The sequence below is a fragment of the Rhynchophorus ferrugineus genome, unplaced genomic scaffold, assembly GCF_030347505.1.
Source record: "Rhynchophorus ferrugineus isolate W39M unplaced genomic scaffold, kcgeb_rfMv2 rfM3, whole genome shotgun sequence".
In the NCBI taxonomy this organism is placed as follows: Eukaryota; Metazoa; Arthropoda; class Insecta; order Coleoptera; family Curculionidae; genus Rhynchophorus; species Rhynchophorus ferrugineus.
This window is the reverse complement of record NW_027472582.1, coordinates 46489594-46507620: the sequence shown is the minus strand read 5'-3', so window position 1 is coordinate 46507620 and position 18027 is coordinate 46489594. Positions and strand designations below refer to the sequence as shown.

The 18027-nt window shown below is 30.2% G+C and overlaps 1 protein-coding gene and 1 pseudogene across 9 annotated transcripts in view; one reads left to right on the top strand and one right to left on the bottom strand.

Moving 5' to 3' along the window:
• Window positions 1-18027, top strand: part of LOC143194396 (uncharacterized protein CG43867) — a 510718-nt gene that overhangs the window by 108151 nt on the left and 384540 nt on the right. The window lies entirely within an intron of this gene.
• Window positions 4205-17380, bottom strand: LOC143192693 (cytochrome P450 6k1-like; annotated as a pseudogene).

Below are 18027 nucleotides of genomic sequence, written 5' to 3'. Positions count from 1 at the left end.
GTATCTTAACCACTCACGCTGATACTCTGTTAAGCTGCTTCAAGAACCCGTTTCTCCTATTCCGTGATTTAAATGGAAAGTTTGCTGAAAATCTCATGTCGGCTAGCGTATTTTCGAGTATTTCTTGTATTATAGACAATCAAATATCTGTTTTTTAGTGTATTCCTGAAAACCTTATTTCTCCTATTCGTTATTAACTCACTATGATGACCACTGTGTTACGATCTTCGAAATTATCGGAAAATAATTAAAAGGAAAGACCATTACTAGTTATTATTATTGAACAACTTGGTGTAAGTAGGTAAAATATATGACATTTTTTGAAAATGCGTGGATAATAATATTTAGAATATTTTAATACGTTATCGTTAATTTTGAATGCAGTGAATCATTGGAAATAATATGCCATAACTCATCAGAAAGCGTAAAAGTATTGATTTGATCACTGGATTCCAATTTTAGACGATATTGCATCACGTTTTTTTTTTAAATGCTTTGGAGAGGACATAGATGAATTGCTATTTTCAAGAAATGATGATAAATGACAAATCATGATACCTCCAAAAATTTTGAGTAGTAAACAATCTAGGAAATAAGTTGATTAATTGAAATAACTCTCATGATATTGCATAACGTTTTTTTTAATGCTTTGGAGAGGACATAGATGAATTGCTATTTTCAAGAAATGATGATAAATGACAAATCATGATACCTCCAAAAATTTTGGGTAGTAAACAATCTAGGAAATCAGTTGATTAATTGAAATAACTTTCATGAAATGGAAATGATGCTAAAAAGTATGCTGGCTGCTTGGACGACAATTTGGATAAACATTTTATAACAAACTGTCTTCTACCGGTTAAATCGAGGGAAACTCTCAAATTTCAAAGGCACACATAAAGTTTTCACATATTTTTTATCTAAAATAATTAGATAGTTGTTTATAATGTTATTCCTGAGCTGATGTGATGGAAAATCGGAAGTCGTTTAGTGCTGAAGCCATTCAGTTTGCTTTTTAAGCATTGTCTATAGTATATAAGATCTCGTAGAAAAATCGTAGTCAATTGCTTCTATGGTGTAATTGTTAAAGCGTTTAACTCCCAACTAACTTGTTTAACTAACTCGTGGGTTCGATTGCCGGTAGGAACAACAATTTTTTATTTTTCTAGTTTAGTTAGAACATTTGTCAGACCACCTGGTGTAGGTAGCGGACCACAAGGCCTGGAAGCGCTCTATATTTTCAATCATTGTTTTTTTATTCTTATTTTCCCTCTCACGGACTACATCTTTACTTGGCCTGCCCATTGTGGTATTAAATAAGATAACATTAACATAACAAAAAAAACATGTTAAATAAAATATCTACATAATAATCGTTGAATTAACTAAATAAAAATAAACAAAAACCTTACTTAACCTATCTACTACACGTATTTTATATTCTAATATATACAGACAATATAGATTAATAATCTAAGCCTATTTATCTATTTACAATATTATTTTAATTACTACCAACTGATCACGGTGAAGTTGGGGCCGAGCCCCAACAATACACAAATAATAATATAATTTTGTTTCATTTACAAAAAATTAAATTACAAATAAAACAAATCTAAATTAATATAACTGTTTGGATTCGGTTGGGATCTTAAAATTACAAAAAAAATCTGATTTGTTACTGGGCACCGACTTGAAAGTGTTTATATTTATTTAGTTATTACAACGATTATTTGGTAATTCCGGGGAGTTCATAAGGTTGTTCTAGTAGACTACTAATCTAACTCTACTAAAAATCAGCTAAAAATCAACTATATCTAGTCATTTAAGATATACTTCTAGACAATATGTTGTTACTAACGTTCTAGAAGTATCTGAATTTAAAGTGATTTTAAAATGTCTTTTTTGAGTTAAATATCTAAGTTTGATTATTTTTTAATTCTTAGTGAGTTCCTTATTTATGTTTTGAAGGCGGTTCATTTTTTTGTTAAAATATTTTTTCGGTCTTGATTCGACTGTATATATACGCTCTTGGTTTGGGCATTAAGAGTTAGTATTCGCTGATGATAGCGCTATATTATCTGAAACATATATTGCAGGACTATATGTCTTGAGAGTAAATGAAGAAAAGTCTCAATAGCGGTTGATTTAAACAAATACTGCAGTTCAAATATTTAGAATTAGTAATATCTTCAGGAGAAGAAAGTGATATCTATGTTAAAGCTTCAAGATTTCTTCTCTAAAATAAGCTGACCTTATTCTTTGAACCATTGTTTTTCGAATTTTTTAGTATACCTCGGGTAGGTTCGGTGCCCTCCGGTGTCGCTTTGCATCACCGTTCAACCAGTCGCCTCTTCTTTCCATCAAATAAAATAGTATCTAGTAGTAAATTAATAGTTTTTGTGTTTAAAACCATTTCCCATTTTAAAACTGGCGCAGTCAGTAGAATTCCGGGGAGTTCATAAGGTTGTTCTAGTAGACTACTAATCTAACTCTACTAAAAATTAGCTAAAAATCAACTATATCTAGTCATTTAAGATATACTTCTAGACATTTACAGAATCTTCATCAGAATGGAGACGTTGACTGAGTGTATTCTAATTTATTTATTTCAAAATAGGGTATTTCAAAATAATTACACTATCTTAACAATTAGTATTCAAAAATAAGAGTTCTGAGCAATATACAGTTTAGTATTTTCTGTTATCAAAAGGTAATACATATTTAGTAGGTAAAACATATTTATAGTATGCAATAGGAATTGGAATTGTAAAGATGAGGAGAAAATGCGAAGCGTAATTCAAATAAATCAGCTAAATCGACCAGTGGAGTAATCTAACCACTCACGCTGATTCTCTGAGCTATTTCAAAAACCCGTGAATCTAATGTACGCAAGCGTGTCTTCGTGTTTTTCTACTTTTTTCGTAGAAATCCGATTGTCTTTATTACGCAGACAAACGGATCTCTTTTTTTGTGAGTTGCTAACTCTATGCTATGACCATTATATTAATTAATGGGAAAATATTTTTCATTAACTTTAGAAAATAATTTAAAGGAAATACTATCAGTAGTTATTATTATTAAAAAACTCGGTCTATGTAGGTAAAACATATTTATAGTATTTATTTGAAAATGTGTGGATTATAATAGATATATATGTTTTTGAGAATTTTGAATGCAGTAAGGCATCAGATATAATTTACCGCAACCCCCTAGAAAGTAAATTTGACCGTTGGATTCTTGCTTTAGAGGATCATTGGATTCCATCACATTTATTTTTAAAACGCTTTAAAGAATACATAGATTAACTGCTAATTTTCAAGATATAAATAGTCGATCATGATACCTCTAAGAACTCTGAGTAGTACACAATCTAGGAAATAAGGAGAATAATTGAAATAGCTCTTATGGAATGAGGCTAAAATATTTGCCGGTTGCTTGGACGGCAGTTCGGATAAACACTTCATAGCAAACTTATTATATAAACATAATTACCAGCCAATGTTGACTAATAGTGTTTAACTATTGTTGAACAAAGAAATTTAATATCAAAATGATCTAAACTAATCAAAATATAGTTCCTCAAGAAATTGTTAACACTTCATGGTATATAAGGCCATCTAGAAGTTATCAGAAATAGGCAGTTTGTATGTCATATTTTAGAACAGAAAAGATTGCCTTAGTCTATACAAAATATGTAAGTTGTTTTTTAGAAATGTTGCAGAATTCTCATACCTTACATTTTTTACCGGTCCTATTGAATTATTACGTGTAAAAATATGACACCTTGTATAAATAAAATATGTCTGATGTTTGTAGAATAAAGTATAAATTTTAACAAAATGAATTTGGTTTCAAATTAGAATTATCACCTATTTACGAAAATTACAGTGTAGTTTTTTTTTAACTCAACTATATAAAATGTGATGTCAAACTTTTTTATAAATGTAATTTAGGTCAGCTTTGTTCCTCTGGTGGTTAAAATATATATTTACAATTTATCCCTGGTAATTGACAAATCTATGTAATTGTGATTAATTAGATTATTATTTTAGGTTATAGCAGTCGATGAATTTTTTTCACTTTTCATGTAATTTAAAATATTTGCCACTGTTAACTAAAAAAACTACAAAATATTATAATATATTTATAAAATGATATATTTACAATGTTATATATTTATATTATATTTACAATACCTGAACTGTTATAAGCGCTTTTGGTTCGTGTATGATATCAGTTATTCAGCGGTAGAAACTGCAGTGGCATGCCACTTGAGGATTGTAGAAAAAGACAGTGGGTAGTAAATTTGATTTTTGGTGGGGTTAGGTCACTTGAGCGAATTCTGTATTTTAACAAAATTTTTGCTAATCCAATTTTAACGACCAACATTCCAAATCGAGCTCCTGCAACAAAATTAAAATAAAACAAAATTTGTGAATATGTTAAAATAACTAAAAATTCGACTACACTTCATATTTCATCATTTATATTATTAAAATAAATACGCATTCAAGCGTGACGTCGAAGAGTACTAAAAACTGAGGTGAGAAAATATACTAGAGGCATTTAAGGAACTATTAACGACACTTCTTTTTAATGAATCAATGCAATGAGTGGGAAAAATAATTTGTTTGTGGATTATCTCAGTTCAGAAACTCATTCGGCTTGTGCCATTTTTTAAGGATAATAACTAATATATATATATATATCTTTTTCTTTCCATTCATATAATCCCTCTTATTTCTCATTTACCTAATTTCCATTAGTTGCTCTAAATTGCTCTTTAATTGAACTATTGTCACTGCCCAGCCTCTCATTTTCCCCACGGATCTTGTCCAGCTCTCCTAAATTTTGGCTGTTCATCCCTTAGTTCCCTCAAGTGCTATTGTATCTCTGCCTTCAGAAACTTGATGGTGTTAATAATTATGTCCAACTTTTATTCCTCTTCTCATATTTGGTGCTTTTTTATTTCTTGCACTGCTTGTAAACGCTCTCTTCAATTCTGCACACCATTACCTTCTTTTTCCATTATCTTTGGTACTTTTCTTTTTCGTTTTTAATTTTTTTCAATCAACAACGGACTGCGGTGGATGAGTTTTCTGAATAAACTTTTCTGAATAGGCTTGTTTCTCATGTTCGGGGTTTATATGATCATCACTTGATCGCATCATCACTTTATGGCGATTTCCCATGATAATTTAGTTCAGTTTTGAACTTTAAATTCTGCGTGTTATGTTCCACATATTTTGTTCAAACGACTACACTTTCATAAACTTGCTCTTTTTATTTTATATTAAAATATTTTATCAAAATTTTCGGTGCTCCTTATTTCCAGATTGCTTCAAACTACACAATTAAAATAAAGGTTTTCCATGAAATAGCTAGTTTAGAGCTTATAAAATAAAATAAAATAAAATCGATACAGTATGTAACATTTATGGCGTTAAAAGATGCTAAAAGACATGATTGGTGGTTTTGGTTTTGGGTCTTTTGTGAGTATGGGAGACTAAATTAAACGTCGGCTATTTAATGTTTTATCGGAATATACTTGAACATTTTCAATCTATTAAAACAACTACTTATTTATGATTAGAATGAATATTAACTAAACCAAACCAAAAATGTTAGAGTATTATCGTGAAATATAAATATTGCCAGAATGTAACAAACCCTCTAAGATACGCATCCAAAGGAAATGGTATAATAATTTATTCCTATAAATTCATAATAAAAGTGTTATGATTCTAGTACTAATTATAATTTTTTGTTAAATTATTTGTAACAAATTATTTTATTCTAAGCGAAATGTTCTAAACAGTATAAGACTGTCCACGTCAGTCTTGAAACAAGTTACTGTCTTCTACATTTGTTTCGAATCTAAATTGTTTTGTTGAAAAATAATATGCGGAAGGCAGTTAGAAAATTTGCTTGTCACATGAATAATATTTCATATTTTTAATCTTTTTTTTGATATCTTATAATTTTCAGAGGAACTTTTATTTTAATAATTATTTCTAATAATGATATTGTAACTACATTCAAAAGTAATATAAGCCGTACTGATTATGATGTGCCAATAAATAAAGTTGAAGGTTTGTATTAAATATTATAATAGTTGAAACAAATGTGACTTTTGTTAACAGCCTAACTTGATATCCAAATGAATAGTATGAATAGGACACTTTTTTTTAAATATTACTTAATACATTTTATTTAATGATGTAGAAACAATATGAAAAATAACAAATAATTATGGCTTTTTAGCTTTAAATAACATTGATTTGTTTGATAATATATTCTGTAGTTTTCTTACCAATGCATCCTCTAGGTCCTTTTCCAAAGGGCAAAAAGAAAAATTCATTCTTGTTATGAATTAAATCATTTTCCTGAAATCTTTCCGGATTGAATTTGTGTGGTTCTGGGAAATATTTATCATCGTGATGCAAACCTTATATGGATACGAAGACGGGAATATTCTTGTTTATTATGTAATTCGTACCGGGTATTTTATAATCCATCATACATAAGCGGTCCAGCAATGCTAGTACCGGATATTTTCTTAATATTTCTGTAAATAAATTTCATTAGTTTAACATAGAAGTGTTAATTCGGCATTTTTGGATTTTTGGTACAAAAAATAATATTTTTAGATTTAGTATTCTTATGTTATTTAGTGTATACACGCGCTTATGAAACGCTCAAAATTATATTTTCGACATTAATACCCTAGTGATTTCGAAAGTGAATACAGAAGTTTATGCTGATTTATGGCACAGCACGTCATACCTCAATTTTTAGATTATAATTGAGTATTTCTAACGCAGAAGTCCCTTCTTGTTTCTATTTGATAGTCATTTTAACTACCAAAATATTACTACACTATTTATCGACAATGCTAATATATTCTATTAAAATTGAGTTACGATTGAAAACCGTACCTATCAATTTAAAATATTTTTTGTGGTTGGCTTGGTACTGCCTTCGTGGCGTCGGAGCCAATCTGTCTTTTGAAACAGTTACATAAGAACTTTTCTTTTCAATCAAGTTGACAAGCTAGTACCTATTGGTTTTTTGCTAATGTCGCATTGGTTTCGGGAAATTTAATTTTGCGGATGAAGCCCATTAAACTGTATATGTTACATCTGCGCAATAATTTCTTTTGTCTGCGTGGGCTGATTGTGCAGAAACACATTTTGAAATTCTTATATTCTTATGCTATATATATTTCGAATCTTGCTAAAGTCCCTTACCCACCAAGTTCTCTATATATAGACAACAAAACATTGAAACTAATATAAACAAAGCCAATGAACAGTCTCATATGCTTTCTGATCAAATAGATAAGACCGAAAAAAACCGGGAACCACAAATTATTCCATTTTCCGTTCTCTATAACATTTTAAATACTTACGACTCTCATACTTCTTTAAATTTCATTGTCAAAAGCAAGTCATATAATCCATTTAAAAATATGTTAGAAAAGAAACAAAAAGAAATCGACCAAACATCTAATGAAACCAGAAAACTAAATATGAACATGGAATCCACAACCACGTAAAAGCAAACTGACAAAGTTTATTACATTAGAATAAACGTTGTTTCTTTGTGATCGAAAAAACCTATAAGTTGAAAGCAATTTACCAAAAATTGCGAAAAGTTGCCCCACATAACTTTAATGCGCATGTATATAATCGTCCATTTTATCTGTACACTTATCCATTGTTTGCGATATACTGTTTTAAATTTAATTTATTCGAATATAATTGTTATGCATTTTTTTTTCATCCTACTTGTTTGTCAATATGCACAGGCACTGCATATACATAGACATATTTCTCTGTGTTTGTACTTATTTTCCTAGTTGAACTTGTTAACCACCGTAAAAGTAACCAAACATTTTAAAGATTTAACTGAAAAATTAACGCATGGCCTGAAAATCCCTGGTTTAATACATAGATGGCGCTAGTTTTATTGCGTTCACTTTTTTTTTCAGTGAGCACTAACTTTCAATAGAAAGCTGTTAAAATTTCATGATATTTTACTCATATCTTTGTGAGTTATTGTGCTAATAGGGACACTACTTTTGTTATTTTCAAAACAATGGATCAAAAACAATTTCGTATTTTAATTTTACACTCCTTCTTGATAGGAAAAAATATCGTTCAAGCAAAGCAATGGCTTGGAAAGTGCTATAAGTGCTCCGCTACATCAGAAACAACAAACGTTGGTTTGTTGACTTTAAACGTGGTCGTAGAGATACCTATGATGCAGAACGCAATGGACGTCCAAATGAGGTGGTAACACCAGAAAATATCAAGAAATCCACAGAATCGTTTTGAGTGTTCGAAAAGTGAGTTAGCTAGTATCGTGGAAACATAAAAAGGTCGTGTTGGTTTTATGTTGCATGAGAATTTAACTATGAGAAAGCTCTGTTCAAAGTAGTGGCCGCGTTTGCTCACTGTTGACCGTGAAACAAAAACCAGAACGTGTTGATTATTCTGTGCTCAGTGTTTGGTCATGTTTAAACGTAATAAACCGGAATCTTTACGTCGAATGGATGAAACGTAGTCACACTTCAGTCCGGAATAAAAACGACCGTTATTTGAGTGGACAGCAACTGGTCAGGCCTATTTTGAGGCAAAAGATAAATCGTTCTACAAAAGTGGTATTGAAATGTTATAGCAGCGCTGTAATTGTGGTGTGGCTTTTGATGGAGATTACGTTGATGAATAAAGTCATTTTTGTACAAAAAAACGTGCTTTGTTTGTTATGCCCGATACTTTTTAGCCCCTGTGTTAAATATATAAACCACAACTAAACCATGTATTTGTATTATATTAAATTAAAATTATCTGAAATATAGCATGAATATCGTTGTGTTTTATGTTATGAATGATTTTTGTCCAACTGAGTTGCCAATAAGTAACGTTATTTAAATATTATACACCTTTGGTCGAGATCGCAATAAAGGGTCCTTCTCTCTTCGTCTCAAAGGATACGTTCTTAGATATCGCACTTAATTTAACAAGACTTTTTATTATGCATTTCGAGCCACTTTATTCACCATAAGTTTTATCAAGTTGGTAGATTATAATTGAGCATTTCTTACGCAGAAGTCCTTTTTTATTTCTATTTGATAGGCATTTTAACTACCAAAATGTTACCACACTATTTATAGGTTACCACACTATTTATAGATAATGCTAATATAATCTCTTAAAATTGAATTACGATTGAAAACCGTACCTATCAATTTAAAACATGAGTGTTTGTTAAGATTTTAAATTTGGCTTTGTTTATTGGTTCCTTGTGATATTTTCTCAAGTTACAGGTTCATGTAAAATGCCGTATTATGCCGTAAATGCCACTATATATATATATATATATATATATATATATATATATATATATATTTGCAGCAATAGTGTCGAGTTTGACCGTTATTCACAATTATCATCGAATTCTTTATATTTTAATTTTTTTAAAAATATGAATTCGCCTGGCATGTATATACGAGGGTTACTAGTTATATTTTGGGAATAAAAAAGTTATTTAGCGCCCACCACTATACGGAGGATGAGCCACTATTTAAACTTTTTCCTAAGTTAAAACAGTTATTTCGGCAAAATGATCTTTATTTTATACATTTTTAATAAATGAAGGGGCAATATCTGCAATAGGGGGCAAGGTTGATAATAGTAAATTTATAATAGTAACGGGATTCATACATTGGAGGATTGTTTGTAAAGTCTAATGAAATTGAATGAAATTAGGCTAAAAATGAAAATGAAATTTGCAATCTTATCGAACACCCTAGTGTACGCTTTTCATTTATTCAATTACATTTACGTCTCGAAATTCGATCAATACCACTAACTTAGATTTAGGGTTTTATTTTAAATAAAAGGAAAGGAACGGTTCGAATTTCATCTAAAATTTCACTCAAAACAGACAATAATAAGTTTTGCGGATGCCTCTTGAATTACGACCCCTACATTATCGGATTTTCTTTAAAACTTTCCGTTACAGCTGATCACAATGTGCTCTTAAGAAAATTGAAATTTTACGGTTTTCTGGAAAAATGTTTTCAACTTTTTTACTATCTTTGTAAGTGGTTGGTGGCGAATGTTTCTTAATACTTGGTGATATTTTCTGATGCATCGTATTACGACTATAAAAAATTTCAGTCCTAATGGGAGGGAGTTAATGTTTTACTTTATTTTGTTAGTTATATTTTACAGTAATGGAAATTTCTCAGATTGAATTAGGCTCCTACATTCAGTCACAGAGAAATGTATATGTGAAATAATGTATTTTGCATATTTTCTTATTCTGTCTTGTTTCTTGCCTTTATTTTTCTGTTAGTGTTGTACAATTATAATTTATAACAATATTAATTCATAAAATTCATCTGTGTTTTAATATTAACGTAAAATTGGAGACCTGTACAATCCTGTTTGGTACCGGAGTAGTATTTATATTTTGAGTCTGGTGAGGCTTCATTTGAATTTATAATCACAATCTTATTCAGTACGTTCTTTGTAGCTCGAATGACCAGACGAGTGAATGAATGACAGAGTTTTTTAATTAGCACCTATTCAGGTGATGTATGTAGTGCACATGTTGGCTGGCTCACTGTTTTGAAATTCTTTCATGGCATGGCAATATTTCCCGAAAGGTAGGAAGATGGGAAGAAATAGACAAGACGGGGGTGCATTATTAACTTCGACTTTCGGCGATAAAGTTCCATCCTTGGTCACTGTAAAACATTAGTATAGCCAATTTAATCGTGGCCGCATTTCACTTAGGGTCGAATGCCGAATAAAATCATTTGTTCTGTGACAAAGTATTGATGCTGTGCCCGAAATTATATTGCAAGATGTCGAGATTTCATGTTTGAACCATCCTTGGGCATTGGTATGATGATCATCAATATGCTATTACATGAACATTTAGCTATGACAAATAGCTAATTTGGCATACGTTGATAAAAGCTCATTTTGCTATAAATGCTGTTCATGTTAATTGGTGCCAAGAAATGGTCAGCAAATATAATCAATCCATGGGTCTTTCAAGACGAGCCAAATCCGACAAAAATGAGTCGCGTACAAAGCACTTTGAAGCAAATTATTGCCTGTCTTTGTAGAATAATTGAAGATATAACAACGTAGAACGGTGAACTCTGAATGGTACACAACCATTTATTTACTAGAAGTACTTCGTGAAGTATGACAAAAGAAGCAGCAATGAAAGATCATTCTTCATTATGACAATACAAGCACTCACAAATCAGCTGAAACAACGACCTTTTTGATTGAAAAAATGACCCGAAATAATTTTTTAGTAAAAAAACATCTTTTGGAGGTACTTGAATCAGAGTGGAAAAATGTTACGAATATTGGTGGAAGCGTATGCAAAAATGCATTAACAATCATAGAGAATTCTTTTCATTATTATGCTCAAAATATAAATAGCAACCATAATGAACATCGGCCGTGGACTCAATATAAATATGTTATGATTACCAGGCGTCAGACATAGTATAATTTAGCGAGGTGAGCGGATTTCAAATAGCCATCTTTTATCAACATGGGAATTCTGCAATACAATGAGCATTTCCCTGTCAGGAAGGATCTTCAAGAATGAAATATGTAAAAGGTAAATATGTGTCAACTCAAATACAGAGTCCTACGAGTCAGTATTTCGTATTTTTACCAAGATTTTTTTCTATAATATACTTTTTGAGAGCGTTGAGAGGTAACATCGCCTTTAAAGCTTTAAAAATTAAATTTTTTACTACAATTGAAATCTCTTTAGATGGATTTGATTGCATTATCAGTACTGCTGTGTTTCTAGTTTCAGATTAATTGTTTCTAAAATGATTTTATATTTCCAAATTCCAATATATCACGGTACGTTGAGCAACTTCGGATCGTCTTATGGTTAAGTTACAGCAGATTAGGTTCAGAGATGCTTTGAGGAGATTGGCGAGCTAACGTCCGATAACTTTCTTTTTATTATATTGTTCAATTATGATTGATTAAATCTATTTAAAGGGAACATCCTTACGGCCTCTCTCGATTATCCTACCAACTATTGCAAGTTTTACCACGAATATTTGTAATATTACAAGTATCCAGTCCAGCAGTGTATATTTAGAGAGACATAATCTTCTTCTTCTATTTGTTAAAAGGCTTAAGAAAATTTTGCCTTCCTTTTTGAGGAAAACGAGGGCACCTAGATGCGTCAAATTGGACACGGTTGAAGCTTATACCGAGGAAGAATTTTTAGACTTAAAATTTTTGTGTAATATGCGCTACAAATCAATAAATTCCATTAAAACAAAATATGCTCAAATCGAGCAACCAGAAATAGCCATCAGATCGGTGACATATAATATATAAACAAATATTTTCCATCCCAAATTCTTATGTGGTAGATTATTTGTCGTTTCTGTCATACGTAGACCAACTATGGACGCGTAATTTTTGAAATTAAAAAAAAAACTGATAACGTTGTACCGTAAAATGCCGGCTGATAATTTTGAATTGGAAGACAAATCCCTAACTTTTACAGTCCAAACGATGTTAAAACGGAAACTGAGTTTGTTAATTTATTATTAAACGAAGTTATTTAATTTTAAGTAGTACTATTCAAGATTTTGTATTATTTTGATATACTATCATCGATCATGTAAATCCTGTATAGGCAAACATTGCATCCCAACATAAATTAACGAGGGGGAAGAAGAGTATGGTCAATGCCAAGAAAGTGAGAGGGGTTAATATAGCAAAAAATTTAAAAAATTTAACAAGGAGTAATTGTAGATTGTTGTTAAATATTTACAGGATAAAAGAAAAGCATAGAAGTTAAAAAAAATAATCAGAAGAGCGAGGGGCGAACCGAATAACACAGACGAGGAACGCACGCTACACGCATTCGTACCTGTTCAGCAATTAATAGTAGTAATTTTAATTCTCTTGTAGAAAATGGAAATTCTAAGCTTAGGTCCATCAAGTAGTCCATCCAGTCTGGAAATATTATCTTGCGCTTAGTGGGACGTTACATCGTATATTAGATAGTGAAATAAAAAAAACTGAATTACCTCAGAGGTAGATTAAGCACAAGGCCAAGCAAGTTAGCATAAATTTGGTGAAACATGTCAGGGTTGTCAGTATCGTTGTAGGCATAAACAAGAAGACTGTATACAATATCGGATAAACAAATTCTTTAATCCAATACCCAGTATGTCCATAGAAAGTTTATAGCATATCAAACCAATAGGTACTATAGCTGCTATAAAAGGAACGGCCATAAGGAGGATAATCGCTATCGAAAAAATGGAATATCAAAATGTGTAAAGTTACACTAAATATTCGGTCTTGGATACTGTTAACTAGTACTGCATTTAAGTTTAACGATACTTATATTATACCGACATATATAATAACTTAATAATTTAATATACAGACTTATATTAGTTTAATTAATATTTTATATCAAATGTATTTCTGATCTTATGTTAAATGCTGTGAAAATAAGCTTTAGTAACATATTTTTAAAATATTCCCTTTACTGTTATAAGAGAAACATAATTAACTTAATAAATAGTCGTCGAATTTCGATCATAGACACATCATCATATTATTGACATCACTAATGTCAATAATATCATATTAATGCAAAAAAATTTAAAACAGTGTCGGCCAGTTTGAGTTGCTATGTTTTTGAAATAGGACATAATTATTATTGAGGAATTTTATTTATTTGTTGAACTTTGTGCAATATATGTAAGAAATAAATCAATTCTATTAAAATGTTAATTAACTGGAGGCTGTTATTTTCCGGTATACTAGAAATTAATTATTAGAATATAATAATTATAATAACTCTACATCACTAATGTCAATTAATGTCATATTAAGGCAAACATATTAAAAACAGTATCGATCAGTTTTAGTTGCTATGTTTTTGAAATGGGACATAATTATTATTGAGAAAATGTATTTATTTGTTGCACTTTTTACAATATTTGTAACAAATAAATCAAGTACTTAAAATGTTACTTAATTAGATGCTGTTTTTTCCGGTATTCTAAAAATGAACTATTGGAATAACTTTAAAATTAGGAAACAACTTCGTATGTGTTTTTTTTAAATATATTAGTTTAGTCTTCCAAAAAATATTTTTTTTTTAGTTTTTCCAAAATTATTCAATGAATTTAAAATAAATTCTAGGCTTTGACGTACTTATACATAGGCATCTAAATATATAGTTTATATGAATTTAAGGTAGCAAAGTGAAGCGACTGGATATTTTTTCCGAATTCTGTAGCCCACCTAGATAATTAGTTCTTATAAATTTATTCTAAAAATGTACAAATTGAAATAATTTTTTAAAATATAAATAAAATAATTAGGATAAAAAACTTCGATATAAAAGACTATGTTAAAAACTCCAGGTACCACAGATCTGAGAAATTAACAGTTATATTTTTAAGTCATTAAAAGCATTTGAGGAAAACGCGCTCAAACAACAAAAAATATTAAAATTATTAAACATAATAAACATGTTTTGTTATTTTAAGCTTCTCTGTATGGTAAGATTCCATAAATATCGAATTTTTCGTGACAATAACTTCTGAATATTATCCGTGAATAATGGCAAAACATCCTGGGTTAGTTCATGAGAGCCCTTGACATTGACGCCTAAGCGAAATATTCGTGGAAATAAAGTCTTGCGGTGCATATGGTATGGATCAATAAGGTGTACTGTGTTATGAATTGGCAACCCATGCATATTGTTGCATAAATGTAAAGGATACACGGTTGAAGCTGCTTGTTTCCTGTTCAGATATAAAAACAACATGCCGTGGTTGGTTTTACAAACGGTTTGGAATTGCGTTTGAAGTGAAGACATGATCAGCTTACATACAAATGTATAACACCTTTGATATCTTCGTTGAAATCGGCGAATATATTAAACTGGTAATTACATGTTCAAATCTACAGCTGTAAATTTCAGACATATCAATCCAATCCAATCTATTAAAGCAATACTATCTGTAATGGATTGCTACGGAAATTATTATAATATATACATAATTACAAACATCATACGCTAACTATTGCATTTATTCAGAATCTGTTAATCTGTTAGAAATAAGTTTAAATAAAATACTTGTAGAAGACTAATACATAAACTTCGAAAATAAACACAAATATGAAACAACAATTCAAACTGTAACGGAAAACAGCATGTAGCAAGCGTACAAATAAGCTTGTTGTATATTCTGTCAAAAATTACCTGGAATTGAACAATAAAATACAGAAACTTCTTTGCTTATTTAAATGTATTATATAGCCTTCAAAGTAAGCCTTTTTCGAGGTAACATGCTGATGTAAATTAATAATCCAAATGTCAAAGCATTTTTTTCGAACCAGTAATTTCAATATTGGCAAGAATAGCAAGTCGACCCACAAATTCATGACTAAAAATTCGTTTTTTTCTTCAAAGCAGACATCTTTCTGCAAACTTGCTTTTCTTTTATCATGTCCTTCACTTTAGCAATGCCGATGATCGATCCTTCTAGAGGTATCGATAGAAAGACAATCTTCTGCCACATTTTAAATGATTTTGCAGTTTTGTAGAGGAAGTCTACAGCCTAATAATACTAATAACAAAATAATTCGAATTATAAATTATTTTTGTCATTTTAATCTCCGCGAACTTATTGAACCTTATCCCTGTTATATGTGTAAGTGATTGAACAAATTTCTGATGAATGAGGTGGAATAGTTGATTAAATAATTATATAATTTAAATAAATTTACCTAAATTCGGCATCTTCATTCTCAAAACATTTTGCTTCTACACCAAACGCACAGAGAGCAATGACGTTAGTGGAGAATTTGGCACAAATCTCCACGGAATCTATATTTGGTACATTGACAAACTTCTCGATATAATCGCTCATATTTTCTGCTTCTTTTGTTATTAATGCAGTCATAGCTTTTAATTTTCCGGAACTGAATACGGGAGACATCCGCGATATTACCTTCCACATGGGTCCTTTTTTAAAGAACATCATATTCGCGCTGATTGGATCATATTCTGGGATGGAAGCTAATCGATCGGAAAAGTAGAAAAAATTGGTAATGCAAATATCCTTGATTAGTTTCGGAGATCGAATGAGGAGCACCGGTTTGTGCAAAACGTAGATTCCTTGTCACCATTTCAGTCACCTTGAGACGTTTTATACAGATCCATCAGATTTTCAGTGAAATGTTTCTTGAATAGTATCGTTTTAGTAATATTTCCGAGAAATGGTAAAGGTTTTATGTAAGGTATTTTCATTTGTTCCCAATATGTGTACGTTCTTTTCAGCTATTCCGTTATCTGTGTTGGTATAAAGAGTCTGGTTCGCTATCTTTAGAACTTATATTTGAACTTTTTACTTTTTACAAATTATATATATATATATATATATATATATATATATATATATATATAATATATATAATGTAATTTGAAAAGGAAAGGAAAAGGGACGGATTCCCTTTAAACGTGAATATCATTATGAAATATCTAGGCATATTGATTAGGCGAGTGTATGATGAATTATTGTAGAAAAAGATTTTTAAGAAATAACCACCAGTATTTTTGAAGAATCGTTACATAATGTTATTAAATTTTATGAATGAATGAATAATTTTACTAGAATGAAATATTAACCTTGCTCATTTTACTAACGGTAAGATAAGAATACTCACCTATCCATTAGATTCTTACGCGTCCAGACCGTTTTACAAAGAACCTATTTAATTTATAAATTTATAATAACCTTGAAATTTAATTTACAGGCGCACTAACATTAATAGATATTTTTGTGTAACATTATTTTTTTAATAAGATTTGTTTTCTACTAAATTTTTTCTTTTACATATGTACACTTTTTGATAAGTAGTGGTGTCAAAACAAAAATTTGATGAAGCGTATTATTATTATCTCACTAATATCAACAGTTAAAGATAACGTGTATGAATAGTCGCATTTTGCATTAATTATTTATTTGTGCAACATTAATTATTTATATCCTGTTATAACCTTTGAGAAGCAATAAATTATTTCACTTGTTTGGATCAATCCATTCAGTTATGAATTTTCTCTTGACATATTTGATATTTTCTTGGACAAGAATTTCAGTGTCATTTTTTTTGATATTTAAAACACAAGTTTAACACACACTAAATAAATAATTAATAGGTTGTTTACTTACTCTGTTATTTGTTTTGAAATAGGTTAAACATTTTTCTGAAGCTACACTGTTTTGTCTCTGCGTTATTGATTTGTCTATTCTTATACTTATTCTACTCATATTGTGTTGCGTATCGTAACATTTAGTAATTGGGTTCGTTGATAGATAGTTTGTCGATAATTTTATGAACTTTCTTTTAATAATTGGATATTTTCTTAGACAAAAAATTTCAGTGACAATTATGTTTGATACTAAAAAATATAACTTTTATTATTTATATTATTTTTTTTTTACTTTTACTGCTACTGCCAAATTTAAATTGAAAGGCTTAAATGTTGCTGAAAAGAAATTAGAAGTCTGATAGCCGAGATACGTAAATTTAGATGAAGCATCAATCCAGAAGCTAGTCTATCTGATAAAACCTTGCTTAACGGAAAAATTAACAAAGGAAATTAAAGAAATCAAACAAGCATCAATCGCTGGATTCTTTTCGAAACTCCCTGTGAATAGTAATGCGGAATTTGGCAGGAACAGCGGGACATTTGGAAGAAAGATACAATCCAAGCCAAGAGAATAACAATTTACCGTGCCTCAATACCAATAATTGTTCTAAGAGTATTGCGTGGTTACCCCTAGGGAAGCTCCGAAAAAAATTAAGCGCCACTTTAATTTGAAATAAGCAACAGACTATGAGCCTGTTACGGGAGAGATTCTCAAGAGACTCCAAAGAAAGCCTTTGGTTAAATTAAACCAACCTGTTTAATGCG